Here is a 25,785-nt window from a genome sequence, read left to right on the forward strand (position 1 = left end):
ATTAGTGAGATTGGTCTGTAATATTCTTTTTTTCTTAGGTCTTTCTCATGTTTTGGTATTAGAGTAACATTTATTTCCAGGAATGTGTTAGGGAGAATTGCTTCTCTTTCAGTTTCATTGAAGAGTTTGAGGAGTGTTGACATTAAATCTTCTGTGAATTTCTTATAGAATTCCGCTGTGAATATGTCTGGAGTCTGGCTTTTCTGTGTTGGTAAGGATTTAATTACATTTTCAATTTCATTTATTGAAATTGGGTTATTCAGCAGTTTTACATCTTCTTGACCAAGCTTGGGTAAACCGTATGTTTCTAGGAATCTGTCCATTTTTACTGTGTTATCAATCCTATGAGAGTAGAGATTTTTGAAATAAGTATTGATGATCTTCTGTATTTCCACAGTCTGTAGTGATTTCACCCTTTTCATTCCTTATTGCATGAATTTGAGTTTTTTCCTTTGCTTTCAAAAATAAGGTTGTATAGGGGCTTTTTAATTTTGTGTATTATTTCAAAGAACCAACTATTTGATTCACTGATGATTTATATTATTTTTAGTCTCTATTGCATTGATTTCTGCTCTGCCCTTTATAATTTCCTCCCTTCTTTTGTCTTTGGATTTGACTTGCTCTTCTTTTTCTAGACATTTTAGGTGTAGCAACAGGTTGTTTATTTGTGTTCATTATGTCTTCCTGATGTGGGAATTCATCACAATATATTTTCGTCTGAGAACTGCTTTCATTGTATCCCACAGGCTCTGGTAAGATATATTTGTATTTTCATTTGCTTGTAGACGTTGTTTAATTTCTTTTTTCAGTTCCTCTGTGACCCATTGATTGCTCAGGAGAGTGTTATTCAATTTCCACATGTTTGTGGTGTTTTTGAAGTTTGTTTTGTCATTAATTTCAAGTCTCATCTGCTAGTATATTGTCTATTTTAGAAAACATTCCATGAGCTGCTGAGAAGAATGTATTTCCTGATGTTGTTGTGTGGAACACTCTGTATATGTTCACCAAGTCCATTTGTTCACAAGAATTATTCAGTTCTGTAGTTTCTTTGCTGATTTTCTGTCTGGTTGATCTGTCCCTTTGTGTGAATGGTGTGTTAAGATCTCCTGTTATAATTGTGTTTTGCTTATTTGATTTTTCATTTTTGTTAATTTGGTGCATATATATATATATATATTTTTTTTTTTTAAAGATTGCTATGTTTTCCTCTTGAAGTTTACCTAACTAGTATGTAGTGCCTTTCATTATCTCTTTGGATCATTCTGGGTTTGAAGTTCACATTTTCTGCAAACAGAATAACTATCCTAGCTTTTTTTGGGGGGTCCTGCTGCCTCGAGTATTATTTTGCATTATTTGACTTTCAGTCTATGAGTTCCCTCTGTTATATGGGTTTCCTGTACACAGAACATGATTAGATGTTGTTTTTTGATCCGTTCTGTCAGTCTGTTTCATTTAATTGGTGAATTGAAGTCATTTACATTAATGGTTATAACTAATATATGTATTTGTTTCCACTCTGTTTGTTTGCCTTGATTAGTGTTTTTTTCCTGTATCTAGCTAGAATGTCTTTCAGTATTCTTTGCAGGATTGTTTTGGTGGTCATGAAGCTTCAGCTGCTCTTTGTCATTAAAGGATCTTATTTCTCCATCAATTATGAAGGGCAGTTTTTCAGGATACATCAGTCTGGGTTGGAAGTAATTTTCCTTTAGGATCTGAAATACTTCACTCCATACTCTTCTTGACTTTATTGTTTGTGTTGAGAATTCTGCTGTGATTCTGACAGGCTTTCCTTTATAGGTGATCTCATCTCTCTAGCAGCTTTTAATATTCTGCCCTTCTGCTGGATTTCTGGGATGTTGATTATTATATATTTGGGTGTAGCTTTATTTTTCTTATGGTTATTTGGAGCTCTATATGCTTCACTGATCTGTATGTGAGTTTCCATTCTCATGTTTGGGAAATTTTCAGCTATTACTTCTATAAATAACCTTTTGCTATCATTTGTGTTGTCACCTTCTTTTTCATTTATCTCTATCAATTTTATGTTGTTTTTCTTTGCATCATCTTGCAGCTGTTGAATTGTTATTTCCTGATTCCTTGTTATTTTTAAATGATCTTTCCTTTCCTTTTCAGTAGCTGCAATTTTGTCTTCAAACTCTGAAATTCTATTTTAACTTTCATTGAGACAGTTTTGCCAACTTTTGATGGAATTTTTGATTTCCTGTATATTATTTTAATCTGCTTCATGTATTCTGTTTGTTTCTTGTATTGTTAATTCAGGGTTTCCAACTTTTTGCACTGTTCCTCTAATTATTTAACTATATCTTCCTTACAAGCGGTCAGCATTTCTTTCATTACATTTATCATTTATTCTTTTATCTGGGAGATTATTTCTGATCTGAATCTTTTTGTAGATTCCTGCAGTACTTTCTTTATTTCAGTTGTTATCATTTCAGGAATTTCGGGTGTATGGCTTACATTTTTCTTCTTTGTCCATTTGTCCTAGGCTTGCTTGGCTTGGGCTAAAAGTTTGAGATTATATTTTGCTCTTTCATTTTTGTCATTTCCTATATTTCCTGGTTTCAAGCAATGTTCCAAAGCTTCCCTCTTGTGCTGGGCATCATCTTTCCCACTTTTAACTCCTGAGGCAGACTGCAGACAATAGCTAGCCACTTAGAGGTCACTATGTGTGGCCCAGTTAGACCAACAGGTATCTCCCATGCATCCCCTGGTGATTTGGGAGGCTTGACGTCATCTTACCAGCTGGGAGCAATGTTCCAATGCTTCCTCCGTGCACTGGAATTGAACTTTTGCACTTTGGGCTCTGGGGATTTAATTCAGAACCCTGCTAGCTGCTTGTTGTTTTCTGGGTATGGCTAGGACATTTTTTAATGATTAAAAAAAAAGTATTATTGTCCTTGATGTGTTATTGATTGTTGAATTTTGCTTCTCATTGTTCTCTTACTTGATTTGTGATATTATGTTATCCTATTTTTGTTTTCTACAAAATGCTTTTATTTTATTTTTAATGGCATGCATTAATTATATACATTAATGAAGTTAATTTTGTTAATTCAATACTTGCAGACAGAATACACTGATCAAATCCACCCTCCCATCTCGTCTATCCACCTTCTAGTTGTCTACCTTTACCAATCTAGTGATCACTTTAAAACTCAGGTAGAATTTCTTTAGCTTCCTTATATAAGAGAGAAGATGTGTATTATGGTATATTTTATACCAGATGTTCCCCTAAAGCATCATGTGCTCATATATGGGGCTTTTGGGAAGTGAATGGATCATCAGGGCATGATTTTTCCATTGGAGTTTTCCATTAAGTGTCTTTTGGAAGGTGAAATCTTGTCTACAGAAGTTGCAAACTGGAAGTGTACCTTGGAAGGTACACTTTGATTCCTCACTCTGTAGCCTACTTCCTATGCTATGAGCTGTTTCTTCTCTGCTAGGCCTCTCTGACAGGACATTATGCCTTAGACCCAGCCAACTATGGACTAAAACTTTAACAAACTGTGAACCAAAATAAGCCTCTCTTTTAAGTTGTGTGTCTGCTTTTTTGCTCCAATGAAGAAGAAAGTATCTAAGACAATGTGTTATATATATATATATATATATATATATATATATATATATGTGTGTGTGTGTGTGTGTGTGTGTGTGTGTGTGTGATTTTGTGGTTGTCTTATTTCACTTGAATAATAGCATTTAGTTTTAACCATTTTGCTGCAATAATATCCCATTGTGCATATGTGCCATATTTTCTTTGTTCATCCATCCTTTTTGAGCTCCTACATTGATTCTATAACTTAGCTATTATAAATAGTGCTACAATAAACAGCACCGTTTTTATTGATAATTTCATTTCATTTAGGTATATATCAAGTAACGGAATTGGAAGAGAGCATAGTAAAATTATGTTTAATTGCTAAGGAATATACACACTGTTGTCCATAATGGCTACATCAGTTTGCATCCCCAACAACAGTGCATAAAGTTTCCCTTTTCTTCACATGTTAGCGCTGTGTAAAGTTCCCCTTTTCTTCACATTCTAGCAGTATATAAAGTTTCCTTTTTCTACATATCCCAACAGGGCAGATGTTATATATTATGATTTATGTTCAGATACTCCTAAAGCATCACACAATTATGGACTTGGCCAAATCCACATCTGTGACTGGTTCATTGTCTAGTGTTCAGGTTGCTGGTCTGAGTGCTACACCCATCCAGGAGTGGAGACAGCAAACAGTGCAATGGCAGGAAGAAAATGTGTGCTCTCTCTTTTTTGTTAGTGCTTTGCTGCATGGGCTGCCATGAACCGCTGCCCCTCAGCCATGTAATTTTGTCTTGGAGCCATCTGTATATAGACAGAAACCTCCAACCTGTAACAAATAAACCTTACTTTCCCTAACTTTAGGCATCAGGCATTTTGTCCCAATAATGAGAGAGAAAAGTAATAAAAACATTATATTTGATCTCTTTCATAGTAGCAATTCTAAATGAAGGAAAGAGATAGAGCACTGTGGTTTTGATTTACAATTCTCTGATAGTTTGTGTTGGCTTCCATTATTTAATTTACCTGTTGTTATGGCATGAGTCTAGATGTTACTCCAAAGATTCATGTGCTTATAGGTGAAATTTTTCAGAGGTCACTGGATTTAGATTGTGTGATGCTGTTATCAAGCATGTGTGAGTATTCAATTAGTCCACTGATTGGTTTGGGATAGTTCTGGGTGTAGATGATAGGAAGGCACATTCTGACTATGATTTCTACTATTCTTAAAGGTGTGTAGCCTGGCTAAAATAAGGGACAAAAAATGGTTTATAGTGATTATTTGCTACTTAATTACTTCACTGATTGCTACCTTTTGCCTGCCATGGACTGTATCTCTTCTGCCATGCAGAGCCAGTCAAGTATGAACTAAATCTTCTGCAGTCTGTGAGCCAAATAATCTTTTCCTGTTTTAATATTGGATGTTGGGTATTTTATCTCACCAACAAGAAAAGTATCTAAGACATATTAAGATGACCTGCAATATATCTTCATTTGAGAAAAGTCTATTTAGATCTATTACCCATTTTTAAATGGGCTACACTTTTTGTGTTGAGATTTTAAAGATTTTATGTATTCTGAATGACAGCACCTCATCAAATATATTGGCATCATGTTGTAACATATGCAGTCATCAAATGAGTCAAAGTTATGTCAAATGTAAAATCTACATATTGGAATATCTTCTATGGTCCACATTGCTCTGAGAGTTGTCAATATCTGTACAAGCACAGGAACAAAAGTGCACATAAGGTTTTATCTCATCCATGGTAACTAACCAACATTTGTATTTCACGTCCTTTGTGACACTTCAGTTTAGTGTCTATCCTGATTGTATCTGTTAAAAGATACTAGGTTCAGTTAAGATAATAAACATCCCTACCCTAAAATCTGAATGTCCAATGAGAGAGCAAATTTGGGTACAGCAAAACTGGCTGTGGAATTAGGTGTGACCTGTTAATGACAAGATCCAGGACATGTGGATGAAATGGTTTCCAAAGCCGCGCACCAGGACTTCTCCACAAGAACTTGAGCAGGTTTTCAATAGAGTAGCTTAAACATGCCATTAGCTTGAGGTGTGGATTTTAAGAATGGCTTCTGCAGACTCATATAGACTTTCTCATGGATTTCTGCAAGACTGGGACAACATTAAAGGATATATCCAGTCATAAAGAGTTTGCTATCCTAACTTTTCAAGATAACACACACTGCAATTCCTAGACCTGGTATGTAATTTTATTTTTGCTTTTATACTTTTTTTTCTCTTTACTGAGCCAAAGATTGCTCTGCAGAGCCATTTCTCCTCAACTCTTCACTTTTACTTTTGTAAATAAACTTTGTCACTCTTTTTTGTTCGTTTGTTACAATTCTTCGTTTGAGACAAGAAAAACGTAGAATCTACCTCTTAAGGGAGAGGAAAACAACCTACAACCTGGTAACATTTAGTTGGCAAACCACTTTTAGAAGCAAGCTACTTATAGCACTAACACTATGTGAGTGATTTTTCACCCACATAATACATTTCTAGTGGGGTGGATATGACACTACTCTCAGATACTATGCCACTTTAATGTTCTTTTCACCCACTGATCAATTAATTGCACAATCATTATTTAAAGAATGTTTGTCACAGTGACAGGAAAAACACTAACTTTGTTTTATCATACCCAAGTTAGTATTGTTTTTAAATTATTTGTAGATTACTTACATATATATATATATATATATATATATATATATATATACATGTTAATTACATAGAATAACAAGCTTTTCCTTGATTTCAATTTTTTGACTACTCCTAAATTCATCAGGGGAGGGGTATACTTTTTGGATTTGTAAAGAGGCTTCATACTAGTAAACAGAGTCAACAATACTTAATTTTTACCTTCTTTTATCAGATGCAACAGTTATTATAGAAATAGAAAATCAGGATATTGTAAAGGAAAAGAGTTCAGGCTCCAAATTATATCAGGTTTAAATTCTGTCTTTGTTGCTTAAAAGCTGTTAGACTTTTGATTATTTATACCTTATGTACAATCAAAATGTAATTTTGTAAGACAAAGGTTTATGAAACTAATGCCTGCCTTTCAAAGTCATTGAGAGTTTTATTCTAATTCATAATATTTGAGAGCTATATAAAAATTAACCTTTACATGTGCTAAAATTGGAAGGTTGATCTAGCATAGCGTAAAACTTTGCTGTGCATAAAAGAAAAGTTAGTACCAGAAATTACATTATGTAAATTAACTTATCCTGTAAGTGTACTCAATGGCTAAATATTGAGTTTTTTCATCATCCACACTTGGTCATACAATTCATTGTACAAACTGGTAATTTTTTAGAGGAAAAAGCAAGATGTTTATAATTACATTGGGACAAAAAGTATACAAACTAGAAGAACTTTACCAGATAAATTAAATCATATACATTTTTATCTGTCTTCAAACCATATAATCACTGTGTCTAATCCTATCTTCATTACACCTATAAGGCAATCTACCACGACATTTTTAGAATCAGTTTTTCATTTGCAGTTATACTCATTTATAAGTTTCAGCATTGTTAATTCCTGTCTGCTCAAACATTGTGTAAATATATTTTATCTTTTCTTATGAAACAGTTTTTGCCCTCTGTTAAGGTAAGTATTCATAGTACAATAGATGTGTTAAAAATTTTAGAGATAGAGTCCTACAGACCCTAGTTTGGGTTAAGGCTATATCATGTAGCAGATTTGTGACCTTGGAAAATTTAATTTTTCTGTAACTTAATTTCCTTACCTGCAAATGAATTATTTTAAATGCTACATTTATCAGAAGAATGTGTGGTACACAATAATCATTTAGATGCTGGGAATTAGTATTTGTGTTGTTATAACTTACAATATGTTCTTTTAAAAATAGATTTTGGATAGAAAGTATATGTAGGAAGGCTCATTTGATCATCAGATACTTGAGAACAAAGGAAGGTTTTTTGAGTTTCTCAGTGGTTTGGAATTAGACCAATTCAAGTTTCAATTATGATTCACATACCATTCGCTTGTATGTCCTTGGGCAAGTTACATTACAGTCCTTAAACTTCAGTATTTTCAATTATAAAACAGCAATAATTCTAGTATATGAATTATGGTGCCAGTGTGATATATAAAAATCATTAGAAGTAATATCCATAGGTCCTTAAATAGCAGGCACCCAATAAATATCATGTTCATTACTATTTATATTGTTTTAATGTTGAAGATCATCAATAGCTATAATTTGGTTGTATTAAAAAAAGAAAGGAGTTATCAAAGACAAAACATCAAGAATGTATGCAAATAACACTATCAAAACCTAACTCTCAGGCTGTCAGCTGTCATACTCATATTTATTTGTACAACTACACTTTCATTTTTTATTTTCTTTTCTTTTTTTTTTTTTTTTTTTTTTGGTCTTTTTCCTTTTTATCGGTACCAGGGATTGAACTCACGACTGCCTGTTTGCAAGGCAGGTGCTTATGCCACTGAGCTAAACCCCCAGCCCCACAACTACACTTTCATAAATATAATTTGTGGCTTGTCCATGTTAACATCCTTTACTTCACCCAATCTCATAAATGTTGTGAGTAGAATCATGATTGCCAGAGGCTGTGGAGCCTAGGAAAGAGAGAGGAGTAGGGTTAAATATGGACAGTGAGTGTTATGTCACACTTAGATGCAATAAGTCCAGGTATAGCATTGCAAAATATGGTGACTGTAGATAATAGTAATCTGCTACATAAATTTGAATGCTAAAAAATGGATTTTGAAAGCTTTTATCTTAAAAATACAGTAAATGTTTGTGGAGACATGTATTTACCTTGATTTCAAAAGTATCTGATGTATATATGTATCATAACATCACAGGCCATTCCCAAAATATGTCTTGTGTGTGACATAGTTTTTAAAATTAAATTGTTTTAAATAAGAAAATGAGGAAAATAAAAACATTGAGTCTTGAGAATACTCTACTCACAATAAAATACCAAAATATTATTTATTTTTGTATACACAAAGATAATTTTCTTGTTTGCCTTTACTTTTTCATCCATAATGTAAAATTATTTTTAGATATATAAATCATAATATGTTTCCTGAAAAGTATTATTCTTTTAATAACACTGGCTGTAAGAATAATCCACTTTCAGCCAGCCTTCTCTCTTCTGAATATTTTAGCAGTGCTAGTGAGATAATGAGAACTTAGCTAGGAATTATAAATATTTGAAATGTGCATTTAAAATATTGTACTACAACTCAAGGTCAATGAATGAGATCATTAACAAATCCTCATTAGTTTAAAGTGACCTCTAAGAGTACTCCTTTTAAGTTTCGCTTTGGGGATTTCAATTGTTCCTATGGGGATTGTGGTTTCTCATGATATGAATAGCACAAATGTCATTTCAATTATTTAAAATCTCATTCAGAGGAGGGGGTCAACACTGACATCATAATGAGATCTGACATTCAAATGTTATGTGACACAGATGAGTACCTTGAAAGAATGCACTCTTCCTAAAAGAGAGTATGCCTATACATGAGCATGTATGAGCACATATGTGTGTCCCATTCCACTTTATACATAATAAAACAATTTGAAGCTTGCATGTCAATAATGCAATACTACATTTTATGACCAAAATTATAATCATCAGTTTGTTATATTAAAATTCAACTACCTGTATATGCATAGTAGCACATGGGTCATAGTTGTTTTTACAATGATGTCGATGAATTTGCACAAAAAAAATCCAGTAGTTCTGGCAGGAAAGTATATTTTAGCTAGCTATCTAGGTAAGAATCAAAAGTTTGTTCCTGATTTAGGCTGATCTACAGTTTTTCCTACTGTAAGGTAGGAAACTGTAAGGTTACAGTTTTTCCTACTGTAAGGTTAACTCCCAAGTTTCAACACAAATCCTGGTATTTCTTATACATAATTCTTATAAACATCAGCATTCAAAAATGTCTTAGTAAGTTTCAGCATTCATTACGAGTATCATTTTGATATTGAATAAAATAGAGTCATTAATTACCATTTCCCAAATATTGATATTATCACTTTCTTGAATATGTTAAGCAAGCCCACAAAATAAACTAACTTTAGATATTAGACAATACACCTACATTATTCAAAGAACTCCTACATTTTTGTGACAGTTTAACCAACCATGTACATGCTCCATACCAAGTGCTAGAAGAATTGCAAGTCCTTGCCATGACTGTTCTGCTTAAGGAGTTACTGGAGATGTTAATGAATATTTCATAAGAGCATAGAGTGTTACAATTTTTAATTGCAAACATAATTTCTTGAAAGGTATAGAAGTGATACATTAGCAATTGAGGGCATTTTTAGAGGTCAATACAGAACACAGTTGCCATTTGCTACTTATGACCCTAGGATATTAATTGGAGTAAATGAGATTGTCATTTATTTGAACAGTTCTCGAATACTTATTATATGAAAGATACATTACTAGGAGCTGAGGGTAAATTGAGAAATTAGATATAAACACAATTTTGAGAGTATATCTACCACAATTTAGATTACATCACTTTAAAATATTACACATTTCTTATCACACAAACACACAAGGTAGTTAAGAGAGTTATACAGCTAGTTTCTCCTACTTCATTGAAAAAAGTATTTGTGTTAATATTGCTTGGACAATATTCCATGCCTATTTTTATACTATTAATAACTAGGATGAATATAACAATATAAAATATATTGATTATTGTTATTTTCCTAGTAGCCTGTTTGAAGCTGTTTTATTGATATTTTTTTATTTTTTTCTCTTTAAAATAAAAAACAGTTATTACAAGGATTGCCATTAATGGCCTTCAAAACACTTTCCCTTGATTCAGACATGCCTATCCCACCATTCTTTCCACTTTCTGAAACAGTTCTGAAGTACTTTTTTGTGAATGTCTTCAATTGCACTATCATGACTGTCTCCAAGTCTTGAATTCACTCAAAACAGTTGCCTTCCATTGTCATTCTGATTTGGGGAAAGAGACAGACCAATCACAGTGCCAGATACAGTGAATAACGTGGTGGGTGAGTACACACTGCAGTGTCTTTACAACCCTGCCTTTCCATCACTTGGCACATGGCAGCACCATCTACTTTTTTATCCTACTTTATAAGGGCATTCAGGAAAGAGAACTTCCAAAACTGCCTCAGAAAGTAGTAACAACACTGGGATAAGTGTGTTCAAAGTTGGAGTAGAGGAAGTATTTAGAGGGTGGCTTATATCAATGTGTTTTATTGTGATCAAATTTTAAAATGTAATAATTTAAAAAACAAAATTTAAATTGCACTGGATGAATTTCAGAAGACCTACTTAGTAACATGATGGCTATACCTGATATTATTGTATTATATTTTTAAAAATTGCTAAAGGATTAGATCTTCATTAAAAACATGATACAATATGTATAAGAGGTAATGGAAATAACAACTATAATTAGTTTGATTTAGCAATTCCACAAAACTGTACATAGATCAACACAACAATATATATATATATATATATATATATATATATATATATACTTTTCATTTATTGTTTAAAATAAGTAAATAAATTAAAATAAAAATAAAAGTCACACATACATGCAATGAAATCTTGCCCTTAGGATCATATGTCTAAACTGTTCACCATGCATACACAAAAACTCTTAACTAATGAAAAATCCTCAAAATATTTTCACAACATCTCAAAACAAAGCTGCACATATTTAAAGCAAAAAGACACTCAGAGATTGTCCAGATTGGCATGTTACCCAGGCAATAATTTCAACTAACTGTTGAGAAGACTAAAGAAACCAAAGAAACTCACAATAAGTGTTCCACCAAAAGAGTAATATTTTTGTAAGCTTATTTATGGAGGCCAATTTTCAATAATCAAGTGTTTAAAAATCTGCATACGCATTGATCCTGAAAGTAACTTTCAAAGTTATACCTAAAGACCATGGGTACTTCACAGTGCCCATTTACAGGGAAATAATCTTAAATTTCTACTTTATATCTGTCCTAGCAAAAGTATATAGCTTAAGAAAATAGAGATGAATAGAATTTCCTCAGTAAGATAAACCAAAAGACCGCATTTGACCCAGTTAGCCAGCTTCTATGTGTCTTCTAAAAAGAGTTAAAGACATTCTATTACCGGGACACTTGCACACCACATTTACAGGGTCACAATTCATAACTGCTAAATCTGGAAGCTACCTAAACATCCACTAACAGAAGAACGAACACACATGGAAAATGTATTTACAAAAAAATGAAGTTCTAATCTGCCATTAAATAAAGATAATTATTAAGATAAATTAAGATGAATCAAGATAAATCTGAGTTATTTGTAGGAAACTGGATGGTCCTTGAGACCACAATATTAAGTGACCATAAGTCAGACATAGAAGTTTAAGTATCACATGGTTTCTCTTAGATGCCAAACACAAGGTATAAGAGCAAATTAAGATGTAGGAAGTAGGGAGAACTTTATCCAATGAGAAAGAGAGGAAAAAATCAAGGAAAGCAGTAGGGACAGCAGTCAAGATGGAGAAGTAAAATGTATTATGAACACGTATCAACTCAGTACAAGCGATATAACTGGCATACACTTTATTTCCTTTATTTAAAAGAGGAAAAAACCCAGAACATTAAAACAAGAAATAAACAACAATAACAAACCCAAAACAATAACAATATAAGGTGTTCAAAACAAAAAGGTAGCAATTCAACAATGGATGTTGTACTGCATGTAGTTATCTTCAAAAGGGTTGCTTAGTTTACCGGAGATAGACATGTAAAATTGATCTAATCATATAAGTGTTACCTGTTCTTTTCCAAAAACTAAAAGAATTAGTAGTAGAGTCATTTTAGCTATCGTATGTTATACACACACACACACACACACACACACACACACACACACACCACATAGACACACTAAGTTATGTCTTTTTCCTTTTGCCTTCCTTTTTTCCTCCTTTCCCCATCCCAGTTACTTTTCCCCTTTGAGCAGTTTCTTGCCCTTACACAATATTTATTGTAGATTTTGGATTTTATTCCTTCTTTCAGTTTCTCACACATATGAATTTGATTTATTTCACTTATTAGTATGCTCTCAGTTCATATCGATTAACCTATAAAAGTCTCAATACAATCCTTCTTTATAGCTGAGTAGTACTCCATCATTTTAAAATACCATACCATTTTTATCCATTTTGCAGTTGATGGGCATTTGGGTTGTTTCCAAGATTTGACTACTACAAATTGTGCTGCTATAAACATGAATCCACATGTATCACTGTGGTATGATTGGTGTTTTTAGTACTTCTGGGAAAATGCCCAAAAGCAGAATAGCTGGGTCAAATGGAACCTCTAATCTTAGCTTTTTAAAGAACCTCCAAACTGTTTTCACAGTGGTTGCACCAGCCTACACTCCCATCAACAGGAGAGAATAGTTCCTTTTTCCCCACAGCCCATCCAGCCTTTGTTATTGGTTAATTTCTTGATATTGGCCATTCTTTCTGGAGTGACATGAAATCTCATGATTCTTTTCATTTGTGTTTCTCTAGTGACCAAAGATGATGAACGTTTTTTCATGTATTTATTTGCTATTTGTATTTCTTCATCTGAGAATTGTGTATTCATCTCAGATGCCCATTTTTAGATTGATCTTTGAACTTTAGAGTCCTGATTTTTTTTTTAAAAAATAAATGTTCTAGATAGAAATCTTGTCTGAGGGACAGGTAGCTAAGATATTTTACCAATTCGTGGATTTTCTTTTCACTCTGAGATTTCTTTCAGCATACAAAAACATTTTATTAAGACAATATCCCAGTTCTTCATTATTGGAAGTACTTCCCATGCAGTTTGATTTTAGTTCATGAACTCTCTGCCTACCCATATGTCTTCAAGATTTCTACCTGGTTTGTTTTCCATCATATTTAGTGTTTCTATTTTAATATTTAGATCAATAGAATTACTGTTTACAAACAACAAACTCACTGAGAGAAAAATAAGGGACATCATAACTTTCTCAATAACATCCAAAAAATGAAATAGTTAGGAAACAGTGTAACAAAGGAAGTAAAAAATCTGTACAATGAAAATTGCAGTATTCTGAAAAAGGAGATTGAGCGGGATATCAGAAAATGGAAAGATATTCTTTGTTCATGGATAGGAACAGTGGAGCGATTTAAAAGATACAGCCACAACTGCAAACACACTCAGCCACCTTATCTTCATCAGAGGGGTCAAACATGTTCACTGGTAGAAACAGACTCTTTAATAAGTGGTGCTGGAAAAACTGGCTTCCCATATGTTGGGAACCTAGGCCCATGACTATCACCATGCACTAAACTAAAGTCAAAATGGATCAGCAGCATAAACTAAACATATACTAAAAAATAATATGTGTGTATTGTCTATTATTTCCCTGCTCCTAGCCCTTGACCTAGACAGAATTCATTTTGTTGCCAGTAATGCCCATGGAATTTTGGCAATGAAATCAATTAATTCTGACCTATTTGATTCTTGCTCCAAAACTATTTTGAGTCTATTAATTGCAGAGCATTTAGATCCATGTAGACCGATATGCTCTGTTAATAGATAATAGAAAGTATATATTTGTTCCAATGTTAATTGAGGCATTTCCCCCACTACGCCAGATACCTGAATTTTTCACTAAATTTAATTGTGCATTAGCTGTATATGATATAAGTTCAAGAAACTGGTTTTAATCATTTTAAAGATAGTTTACAGGTATTATTACACATAATATAGCACAGTATGGATAACAACTCTGTTAGCTAAATTGACGTCTAAATAAATGAGTCACTAGCCAGAAAGGTAACAACTGAAAGAGACAGTTCAAACGAAAGATAAATTTAAACTTTAGTTGTATCTGTAATTGCAAAGTACCCTGAGAAGGAGGAAATTGTGAATAGATGATCAAAGAAGTAGAAAACATATTCTCAAGGAAAACAAGGTAAGAACTTGAAGTACTCCTAATTTATATATTCCTTGAGAGAAAGAATCCTATTAACTTATTTTTGCAATGTTGTATTTGACTCTATCTCCAAATTGCCCAACCTAGATTATAGCCAATTCACATTTGAGGAACTTTTTCATCACAAGCAAATATTTGACTTTTTAACAACTATCCCAATAAAATGCAGATTGCAATTTTTTTTTTCTATGTAAGCAACCCAGAAACTTTCCACCATGTTATCAACACCATGAATGAGCAGATGTTTAGCAAGCATTTCTGATCCTGATGAGAAAAGTTGTGTCAAAATGTTGTGTGTGCTCTCAAGCAGCTGCCGCATGAGTAAGACTCAGGCTTTGAAACAGTCAAGATTCCTGTGGGGGGAAAAAATAACTGAGGTAGCAGAATCCTCAACAAAGCTCTGAAGAGTCACATCAAAGGGAATCCTTCCAGCAGAATTTGGCTTTGGTCATTATTACTCTGCAGTACTATGTGGTTTAAGTAGTTATATTGATAGTTTTGCTGATAATAAACCAAGGAGGAGCCTTAAGTGAATATGCTGTATCAAGACGCAGTAGTTTGGCTCCAACTAATAAAACAATTAGAATGATAATTTCTAGGTTGTAGCCATTTCCTGCTGTGCTGAAAACAGAATAAACTTTTTTTCCAAGAAAACGTGAGTTGTAAAAGCTATGCTGTTGATCTTTCTCAAAAGTTCAGAAGTAATATAGGACTTCATGATTTCTTTTCATCTTCTATTGCTTGTAGCAACCTTTAAGGGTAAGCAGATATCTTGATACTAATAAACTGAAGATAAAAGTAAAATCTATAAACTAATGTATTCATAGCCCAATGATGAATTTCGAGAATGCCTGCTTCAAAGACCTATCCGATGTAGAGAGTTTTCACCTTTTATTTATTTCTTATTATTGAAACACTTTTATGGGAAGCCATTTCATTAAAGATAAAGATCAACTTGCTTAATAGACATGGTATAAATTATTTGAATAAACACTGACATCCTTATATAAACTAAATAAAAATCCATTGAGTTGCAATAGTGCTTGCAGCAAATATATTGCACAAGAATTTGGGCAAATTCCATATCATTTGACACTTTGAAAACAAATTCCTTGTTAAGTGGAAAGTGATAAATTTGGTTCATAGTAACTACTCATAGATCATACAATTAAAATGTAATAATATTACAATTTTAAAAAGGGGTTTTAATTGGGAATTAACATTATAACAGCTTGGAAAGAGTATAAAATATAAACTTACTTTTAATCATGTCTAAAAATATTAAAACGAGAATCATCATTCTGAAGCTAAAATACATCAATAATGTGATGGAAATCTTGAATGACTGAATAAAGAATATAGAATATAGAAATGAAAGACTATTTTAATGCTATGAAAATACCTCATTCTGACCTCAATCATCTCTATTTTCCATAAAATTGAAAAACTACATTAAGGTTAATTCTTCAAAACAGCAGTTAATACAAAATAATACAAAATAATTATAATAAAAAATAATTCTAACTTGCATTGTGGGACTTCAAAGATGCACAAGTTAAGCATTGCCCTACATATTGAAGAAGACCTTTAGAAGGACTATCAATTTAATTCAATTTAAGAAGAATTTATTGAATTAATGTCTATCAGGAGCTGTGGAGACTCTGGAAATATAAAGAACAGGAAGAAACAAAAATAATGAGATCAAGGCTTTTGCCCTTAAGAATTGCGGTCATCAAGGACAGCCAGATATGTAAAGAAATCTTTGTAGAAAATGTTATAACTTTGTCTTGGTTACTTTTGTCTCATTGTTGATAAAAAATACCTGATGTTTAAAGTGAAGCAAGGAAAGATTTATTTAGCTTACAGTTTTTGGAGGTTTTAGTCCATCTCAGCTAGCTTCAAAGAAGGATGGTGTGGCTGAGGACCAGCTGGTTATGGTGGTGGCAAAGGACAAGAGCTGAAGGACAAAAGAGAAAAAAGCATTCCTCCTTCCCTCTGTTACACTGTATACTGGCTTCCTGCCTCTCAGTGGGTACAGCACTCACACCACCAATCCTAGTGCTAGACAATGAACCACCCATAAAGGCTAGTTTCAGCCACCTTCATAACTCCATGAGGCTTGTGGTGGGTCCATTCAAATAAAAACTGTAACAGACTGCTAAACATTACATATACTCTTGGCATTATTAGGGCACAGATTAAGCAATGATTCAACACTGAGGGTGTGTTTGGAGAAGTATCAGGTTCAAATCCTGGATATCAAATTCCAGACTGGAAGCAGAAAATCAGTCCCATCAAAATCTCCTGTGGAACTTGATTAAAACAAAAGATGCTTAGGTCTAATGGCCAAAGATTCTATGTCGTTAGAACCAGGATGTGGCATAAACTTCTCTTTAAAAATACTCACAGCTGATTTTGATAGCCAGTGGTTTTGATTAGATCTAGACTGATGGCATTTTAAAGAAGTATTTTATTTTATTTGGAGGAAAGGAGTCCCTGGAGCATATTGCAGGAAAAAAAATTAATTTCAGTCTTGAAAAGCAAAATGACAAATCGAGACTATAAAGCCAGAGCAAGACTGAAATATGGAAGGTTTCGTATTTCAGGTTAAGCAGTTTGTTCTTTATTTTGGAGGCAAAGGGAATGTATCAAAAACACAGTATCTTAAAATAACAAGTTGTTATTTAACTCAAAATTCTGCAGCTTTGCTCAGCTGGATGTTTCTTCTGATCTTGGTTAGGTTCCCTCATGCATCTGTGGTCAGGAGTGGGTTGAGCACACAGCTTTGCTGAGCCGTGTTGACTCCTTAGCTTTGGGTGCTTCAATTAGGACAATGGTGCTGATGTCAGCTCTGCCCTATGCTGCCTCTCATCTTCCCTTGGACTGGCCCAGGCTTGTGGAAATGGCACTGATGGTATTCCAAAAGAGTGAGAGGAAGCAACCATGGGCTCTTAACCACTAACAATGTCACATTCTTTTGGTAAAAATAAGTGACACGGTCACTGAAGATTCAATGGGTGCAGAATGGTCTGCAACTTGATGGAAAGAGCCAAAAATTCATATTGTGAAGAAGCATACACACAGGGAGCTGTTGAGTAGGACCATCATTGCCTGCCGATTCACTGTAGGGGTCATCAGTGTCTTTTTGTGCATTCAGTTTTCATTTTCATTAGTAGAGCACCTAGAGCAACTCTGGCACAAGTTATGAATTTGGAACACTGGTGCTACTCATTGCTTTCCCCTTGACACAAAATAGAGAAGTTAGTATAATAATGTCCCAAAAAGTTGCCAGTGAATAGAGAAGTTTGGAGACATTTTTTTTTTTTTTTTTTTTTTTTTTTTTTGTATTTTAACACTGATCCATGGGAAGCAGACGAAGAAGGTAGCCTGAAGCAATAGCAAGAATAGCTTTGAGAAATTCTTTGCAGGTATATTCAGTGAATCAATATGAGACTCATTGAAAATAGGAATCTTGGGTGCACACAGATTCAGATTCAAATCCTTACCTTGCACATATCAACCATGTCACCTGGAGCACATTGTTTAACTCATGTAGTACCCAGTTTCCTTGTGTGAAAAAAATGAAAGAAAGAAAGAGAAAAACAGTAGCACTTCTTGTCTTGATTAGTAAGCTGTAAAAATTGACTAATAACTCAATCTTGGTAATTATCATGATTCAATTAAATCTTAAGGGTAAGAATGCAGACATAGCATATGACAGATTTCTGAATCACATAATAATTTGCAGTTATTATTAAACTTCAAGAGTGGAATTAGGATGACAAAGAAGGGAATTAAGGATGACTCATAGGTATTTTTAGTTGTTCAATGGATTGATTACATGGCAGTTATTTTTTAAATTATGGAAAGACTACGAAGAGAGGAAAATGACAGCACTTTGGACTTTAAAGATTCCTGTGAGACACCAAAGTAGAATGTCTAGAACTCTGCCTGACATGGGGTAGAAAACTAGCGATCCTCAAAGGTAACTGTTAGTAATATAATTGTAAATACATTGCATCCTAGTTAAACACAGTAATGTTGCAATTTTTAAAACTGTATTTTCTGAAACGTATATTTATTTCTCCATACGTACTGCATTTCTATACTTGATTTTTCTACACACAATATAGACATACCCATCCTCCCTATTGTACTTTAGATTGTATTTATCTGTATCACATAATAAAATTTGAAAATATGGCTGGGAAGGACATTGGTGCAGAGGTGGAGAGGAAAGAGACTCAATTTTACACTGTACTTAGATTTGATTATTTTGCAGAACTTTTAAATATATGCACTCACATGTAACTTAGCCATTAGAATATATTTTGATTGCAACATTGCTTTTTGGTTTTGTTTTTCTGTAGATATCATGCAGTGCACTTACAGCAGCTATGACATTTATATTAGCAGGCACTGTGATCCTATTGGGCCACTATCATATAGATAGCCTTGCTAAAGAAAACAGTGTTATGTGAGATACACAGTCATCATGCATTTATTTGTAAATAAATATATATTATTAAAACACTTTTTGTACACTCAGTTTTTGCGATAATGTTGTAGAAGCAAAATTACTGATGAAATGATGTAATTGCAAAAATTTAAGGACGTATTGCTAAACTGCTTTACTGCTTGATATGTTTGCCAAAGAAGTAAAGAATGACCAATATCTTGTTACCTTCACCAGTAGTAGATATAGCAATTACCAATCATTGCATAATGAATCACCTGAAGCATACTTACTTAAAACAATACACATATTTATTATCTCATAGTTTGTGTTCATCAGGAGTCTTGGCATAGCTAAGCTATGTTCTTTGCATGAGGGTCTCACTGACTGTGATCATATCAGCTGGGTTGCATTGTTAACTGTGGCTACCTACAACTGGAAAAGAATCTACTTCTAAGCCCAGATTGTTGACAGAATTCATTTTTAGAGCTAAAAGACTAAACAATTGCTTTTTCTGTTTTTAGTTTAGAGGCTTCCCTTAACTTCTAGAAACCTGGCCAATTCCCTGCCATATGCCCTATTTGTATAATCAGTTCCTAGCATGATAGCTTATTTTTTTTTTCAAGGCCAACAGGATGCAAGATATAGCTGAATAATAAGAGTCTTCTATAGTATCATGTAATCACAACACTGACATCACATCACCTTTGCTGCAGTTGGCTAAAAGTATGCCTCACACCCAACACAAATGCCACAGTGGGTAAAGGAGTGTGGCTACCCGGAGGCAGGAGTTATTGCAGGCCAGGTTAAGGGCTGTCAGCCATAGTAGATATTATCATTCTTTTTACCTTTGTACAAATGTAATAAATAAACGTTCTATTAGTTTGTCTTTAATTTGTACTCATAGTGTCTTGGTAATTAACACAAGTTTAAAAGAAAAAGTGGGCACCAGTATTTAATGCTCTTTACAAATAAAAGAAAATCAATATCATTGAAAAATCACAACTGGAGATAAAATGCACCATAAATTACCTACAGTTATGTGTACAGTTATGTTCACATTGAGTTTGATATTAAACAGGCATCAAAATATGTCTAGGAGAAACAGTATTTCATTAAAAGTGACAGCCGTGTTAATGCTCTCTGGTGCTGGAAAGTCTCAGCTGAGTATTCTCTCTTCCACAGACAAAGGATATGACTTTTGTTAGCTACTTACACTTTCTGGCCCTCAGTATTCCTATCTCTAAAATTTGTATCATATTAATAATTGCTTCAGCTTATCAAAAACTATCTGTTTCATAGTCTTTCATGCATTTATACATCAATTAATTTGTTGGTTTTCCCAGCAGCATTATGGAGTGTATATTTTTAGATATATCATCCTAAGGTATGATAAAGATTAAGTTATGAGAATTAAATAAGATTATTTAAGTAAAGGCCAGAGAACAATGCCTGGCACAATATAGGGAGACAGATATTCAAACTCCACGCCTCAATTTACACAGGAATATGATTATCCTACATGAACGGCATTATGCTATCTGTGCATCTACCTATCTCTCCTGTAATTACTTATTCAGCAAAAAGATGGAGATTTATCATAAGGGACACCACATATATCAATGATATCACATTCTATGCTAAATTACAAATTTCACTTTTATGCTAAAATAAAGATGACTGTTTGAAAACAGGCTTTATTTTCTCTCATTCACTGTGAAATCCTCCACCATCCATCAAGGTCCTGCGAGTTAATTTATAAACCCCTGAAATGTTTGCTCTCAGACAAGCCATGAAGGTATAGTGCCTTACATGTAGTTAAATATCAAGTGTATAAATTGTAATGATGCTAAGTAAAAGGGCCCTCTCTTGACTCGGGAGTAACTCAGTTTTCAGCAGCAAATAATTCTACTGCTTACTGAACACCTCATACATTCTACACTTGATGCTAGTAATGCATATTTGTGCATTTTTTCCTCGCCGCCATTATCCTAACTCCAGAGCACAGAATTCCTGCTATACTAATCAAAATTGATCTGATGAAAAGAAATTATTCTGTTTTTGATGGTTTATATAACATTAACATGGCAAAAAATGAACAAAAATCGAGCTTAAAACTTGTAGCTCTTTGGGCTGTAGTAGCACAACTCCAGATATTTCTAAAGAACTATGTGTTGGATGTGACAGAAATATGAGTGTGGGAAAATAGATACTATCCTGAAACTCAGGAGGTAAAAGGTCTCTTTCAGGTGAAAGCTGGAGACTGATATGTCAGACACTAGTGAAAATAAACAATGGGTTTATAAGCTTTACTTATAGTCAGTCACTTTTCTATGTATAGTTATTAATTTAATGTTCACAACAACTATATGAAGTAGGTATTAGTATGAACTTTATTCTGTACATGAGAAAACTTGTCCCAGGTGATAACTAAAAAGTTTCCCTTCAGGGAGTTTGATTATTTGGGAATTTGTCACCCTTCTGGTTTTCTTCCCTGTACATCAGCCCTGAAGCTATGGAGAATGAAATTATAGAATAGAGTGGTTTGTTTTATTATTGTGTCCTTATGTACAATAAGTTTATTTCTGTAATGATCAGCACTGCTGAAATAATCAAATAATAGCTAGCCTCAAAATGTTGGGAATATCATCTAATTTTTGCAATTCAGCACATAAACCTAACAAATATCAATTCCCTTTTACCTATCTTCTTCCTGCAAGAAAATTTATTAGTCTGAAGGCAGGTGATGCCATTAAAACATGGTGATCTACTAACCAAGTGGAATATTTGGAAGAATGCATTTCACATGGATGACTTAATTTATTATGATCTATGTATACTTTAAAAGAAGTCCATACTTTCTTCTCTCTTTATTGTTACTACATCAAAGAGAATTTTCTCTAACCTCTATTAGGTGTGTCTTTCAGTTTCTCAAATCCTGGTTAATTAATTCAAGTGAAGACAGATTGTCCTCAGTGCTATCCATATGCATTAAAATGAATAGTTACAGGAAAAGTGAAAAAGCAAGGAAAATATAGGAGTTATTAAAAAAAAGGACGAGTTAATGTTCACACTGTCACATAGCAGGGAGAGCAGAAATTCAAGTAGCAAGGGGGAGCCCTTGTGGAATATGTCCACCATGTCAATTTCTCTTGTCACTTGGGGGGCCTGAGGATTTTTGCAGCAGCACTGAAAAAAAAAAAACAAATTTGGTTCAAAACAGACAAAAACTTTCAGGAAACTGAAGTTTAGTAACAGTGAGCATGAATTACGGAGATGAATGTATCCACTAGTGCTGCTGTAACTGCGGAAAGTTAATCATAACACAGGCAACTGCACTTCACTTTCCAAATTCTCCTGTTAATGTTAGGTACAGGTGAACAAAGTCCTTCCATAAAATGCTCAAAATAGTGATTCATCACATTGTTCATAGAGAGGACTTTCCTTATAGTTGAAGGTGTCTTCCATATGAAAGCATCAAGTTTTCAGGAAGCCAACTATCTTTTATTCCAGTGTATCTATTTGTTATGGGATACATGGTGCTAAAATTAACAATGAAAGGAATGTAAGGCTGTATTTGCCAAGAAACTGAGGCTTTCATCATTGATTTTCTTCCTTAGAGACAGATATATTAAGAATTACATATATTCCTTATGATATTTATTTAAAATATATGTGAACCCTTTTAAAAATATGTGTGAACTGTTAGCCTATGTGAACTGTTTTTGTAGGTATATATATATATATATATATATATATATATATATATATATTCTTTTCTAGAGTTAAAGAGTTTTGAAAAATGCTTATGATTCAAAGTGCAATAAAATAATACCCATTGGAGAGATATCAAAACAGAGGTTTGGTTTGTTAAAGGAAGCTCTATTACAAAGCGACAGTGGTAAATTCAGCTTGGCATTAGCACAAAAAGAGACATATTAATCAGAATTAAAGATACAGAAATAACCCCAGGCACATTCAGCCATCTGATCTTTCAAAGAGGGGCCAAAAATATGATCTGGAAAAAAAGCAGCCTATTTAACAAATAATGCTGGGAAAACTGGCTATTCATATGCAGAACAATGAGTCTAGACTCATATCTCTCACCCTGTACTAAAAGCAAATCAAAATTGAGCAAAGACCCACTTAGAAAAATACAAACATAATCTACTGAAGGATAAAATGAGCAAAACTCTTGGAGACATAAATATATGCAAGAATTTTCTGGACAGAGCTCCAATTGTAGAAGAGATAACACCAACAATCAACAAGTTAGACTATGAAATTAAAAGGCTGCTACACAGCAAATTAATCAGCAGACTTAACAGACAACCTACAAAATAGGGAAAAGGTTTTTGGATCCTGGTCCTCATTTAGAGCAATGATATTTAGAATAAATAAAGAATTCAAAATATTAGATGACAAAAATTCAATAAAGATTGCCACTGAAATAAATGGAAACTTAACAAAAGAAAAATTTAGATGGAAAATGAGTATACAAAAAAGCAGTTACCATCTTTAGCTGCTAGAGAAATGCAGATCAGAACACCAAGATTCCATCTTCCTCCAAAAAGAATGGCTATCATCAGAAACAAAATATTATACTGGGAAGCCTGTGGAGGAAAAAGGAAACACACATTGTTGGTGGAAATGTATAATCACTACGGAAATCAGTAAGGAGATTCCACAAAATATTAAAAAAGGAGATTTCATTTGAGCCATCTATATCTCTTCTGGATATATTGCCCAAAAAAGTTGACAGCATTGCAGGGATCTTATTACAGAGATAACTCCTAATAGCTAAAGTTTGGAAGCAACCTATATGCCTATCAGCAGAAGAATACATAAAGAAAACATGGAATGTATACATGTGGAATACTCTTCAGCCATAAAGAAATTAAATGTGACTGGTTTGTAGGAAAGTAGACGCACTTTGAGATCATACTGCTAAAGAAAATAAATCAGAAAAAAAAAAAGGTTAAACAAAGAATGGTTTCTCTTATATGAGAATATCAAGTTATAATAATCTAAAGAGCAAATAAAAGACATATTCTAGGAAATAGGATTGAAATCCTGTAGTGCGAAGGGAATTGCAAATAGGAGGAGATGGATAGAGAGGGGAGAGAAATGAAAAGTAAGTGGATTAAAATGTGATATATATTTTCAACAATAAAATGAACTTTTCCTAATGTCACAATGATAACATAAATATGATACTTTTTTGAAGTATAGGTTCTTTTAATTCAGAAGTTTCATTTCCCTTTAAATAATGCATTTTATAGAAAAAGAGGAACATGCCTCAAGTGTAGCAATCAGGATACTGAAAGTTATAAGTGATCTGATAGTCTTCTTTGCTATAGAAATATACAGGTCAAATAACTACACTCCTACAAAGTTCCACGAAACAAAGCAGAAGACATTTTCAAGGGCACAGGATAATTTAGGCCATAACAATAGCATCAGAAAAAAACTGTCTTCTAGAGTTTGACCGCAGAAGTTCTGGAAAAAGAGAGCAATCCATGTATTTCTCTGCAGCTTTAAGCAAATGGGCAGGGTCAGACACACAGCTGGAGGAGCTGTCAGTACATACATGCAAGGGCTGATCATGTCCTCCCTTGTCTGCTCAGTGGGGCATGGAGATGGATAAAGACAAAGAGAAATTTGCATTTTCAGGGGCACCAGGAGGTCAGCGTCTCAGATTGGGCAAAGACTAAGATGTTTTCCAGTGGTTTACTTTTCTTAGCCAGTGAGTGCGGGAGGAGGGGTAGTGTACTGGACCAGGTAGTGCAATGAGGGACAGGATCTGCATCACAAAGGAAACCAGTTAAGATCCTTCCTCATACCTTGGTACTTGCTTTCTTGTAGTGCACTCAGCAAGTGTTATCTAGAGCCTCAGGAGCACAAAGGTGGGGGCAGTGGGGGAGAGTGGGGGTGGTGGTGGGCAAGTGTTACAGGGTTATGTCCCCACCCTACTTTGCCAGAAAGCCTGCACCCTTCACCTTTCCCCCAAAACTGCCATGTTCCTGATCTGCTTCATATCTATGGAAACTGTAGTTGGGCCCCCATCAATCTACCACATAGCTTGGTTGCTGACAACTAGGCCCTTTTTCTGCCTTATTATACATGATGCTATTACCTAATATTTTGCAGATTAGAAGACCCACAGTACCTTCTTAACTTTCTTTTTGTCTGGAGCAATAGGTGGGTAGAAAGTAGCTTTTAAAAATCTTGCTAATTACATGCATTTAATATTCACGTGATATAATGGGATCAGAAAAGTGGATCTAATTTTTTAAGTTAAGAGATGTAAAAATTTAATAAAGTGTGCTCAAATAGCTTTAGGGAAAACAATTTTTCTTAATGTCATACATACAGTTAAGAAAGACTCCATTTAGAAACAATTCTTTATGTAAAGGTTAGAATTCATCAGACATGCACATAACTTAATGAACCAAGTTTCTTCAATTCATAGGTCAGGAGAAAGAAATAAATACAAACTACTTTGTTTAAACATTCCAAATTATCTTCTTCTTCAATAATATCATTTTACTAGTAATTTTTTTCCTAGTTGCCTTCATCAGGTTAGTTGTAAATGGACTTATTCCAATCTTTATTCAGTTAAGTTAATCTGCTGACATTAATTTATTTGCTTTCCAAAGTTCAAAGCTTACATATCAGGCTAGACTACCCTCCAGTGCTAAGATTTCTCTTTTTTGTAAACCTCATAAAA

The sequence above is a fragment of the Cavia porcellus genome, unplaced genomic scaffold (assembly GCF_034190915.1).
Source record: "Cavia porcellus strain 051 isolate PalLab524CR breed Dunkin Hartley unplaced genomic scaffold, mCavPor4.1 scaffold_3, whole genome shotgun sequence".
Taxonomy (NCBI): domain Eukaryota; kingdom Metazoa; phylum Chordata; class Mammalia; order Rodentia; family Caviidae; genus Cavia; species Cavia porcellus.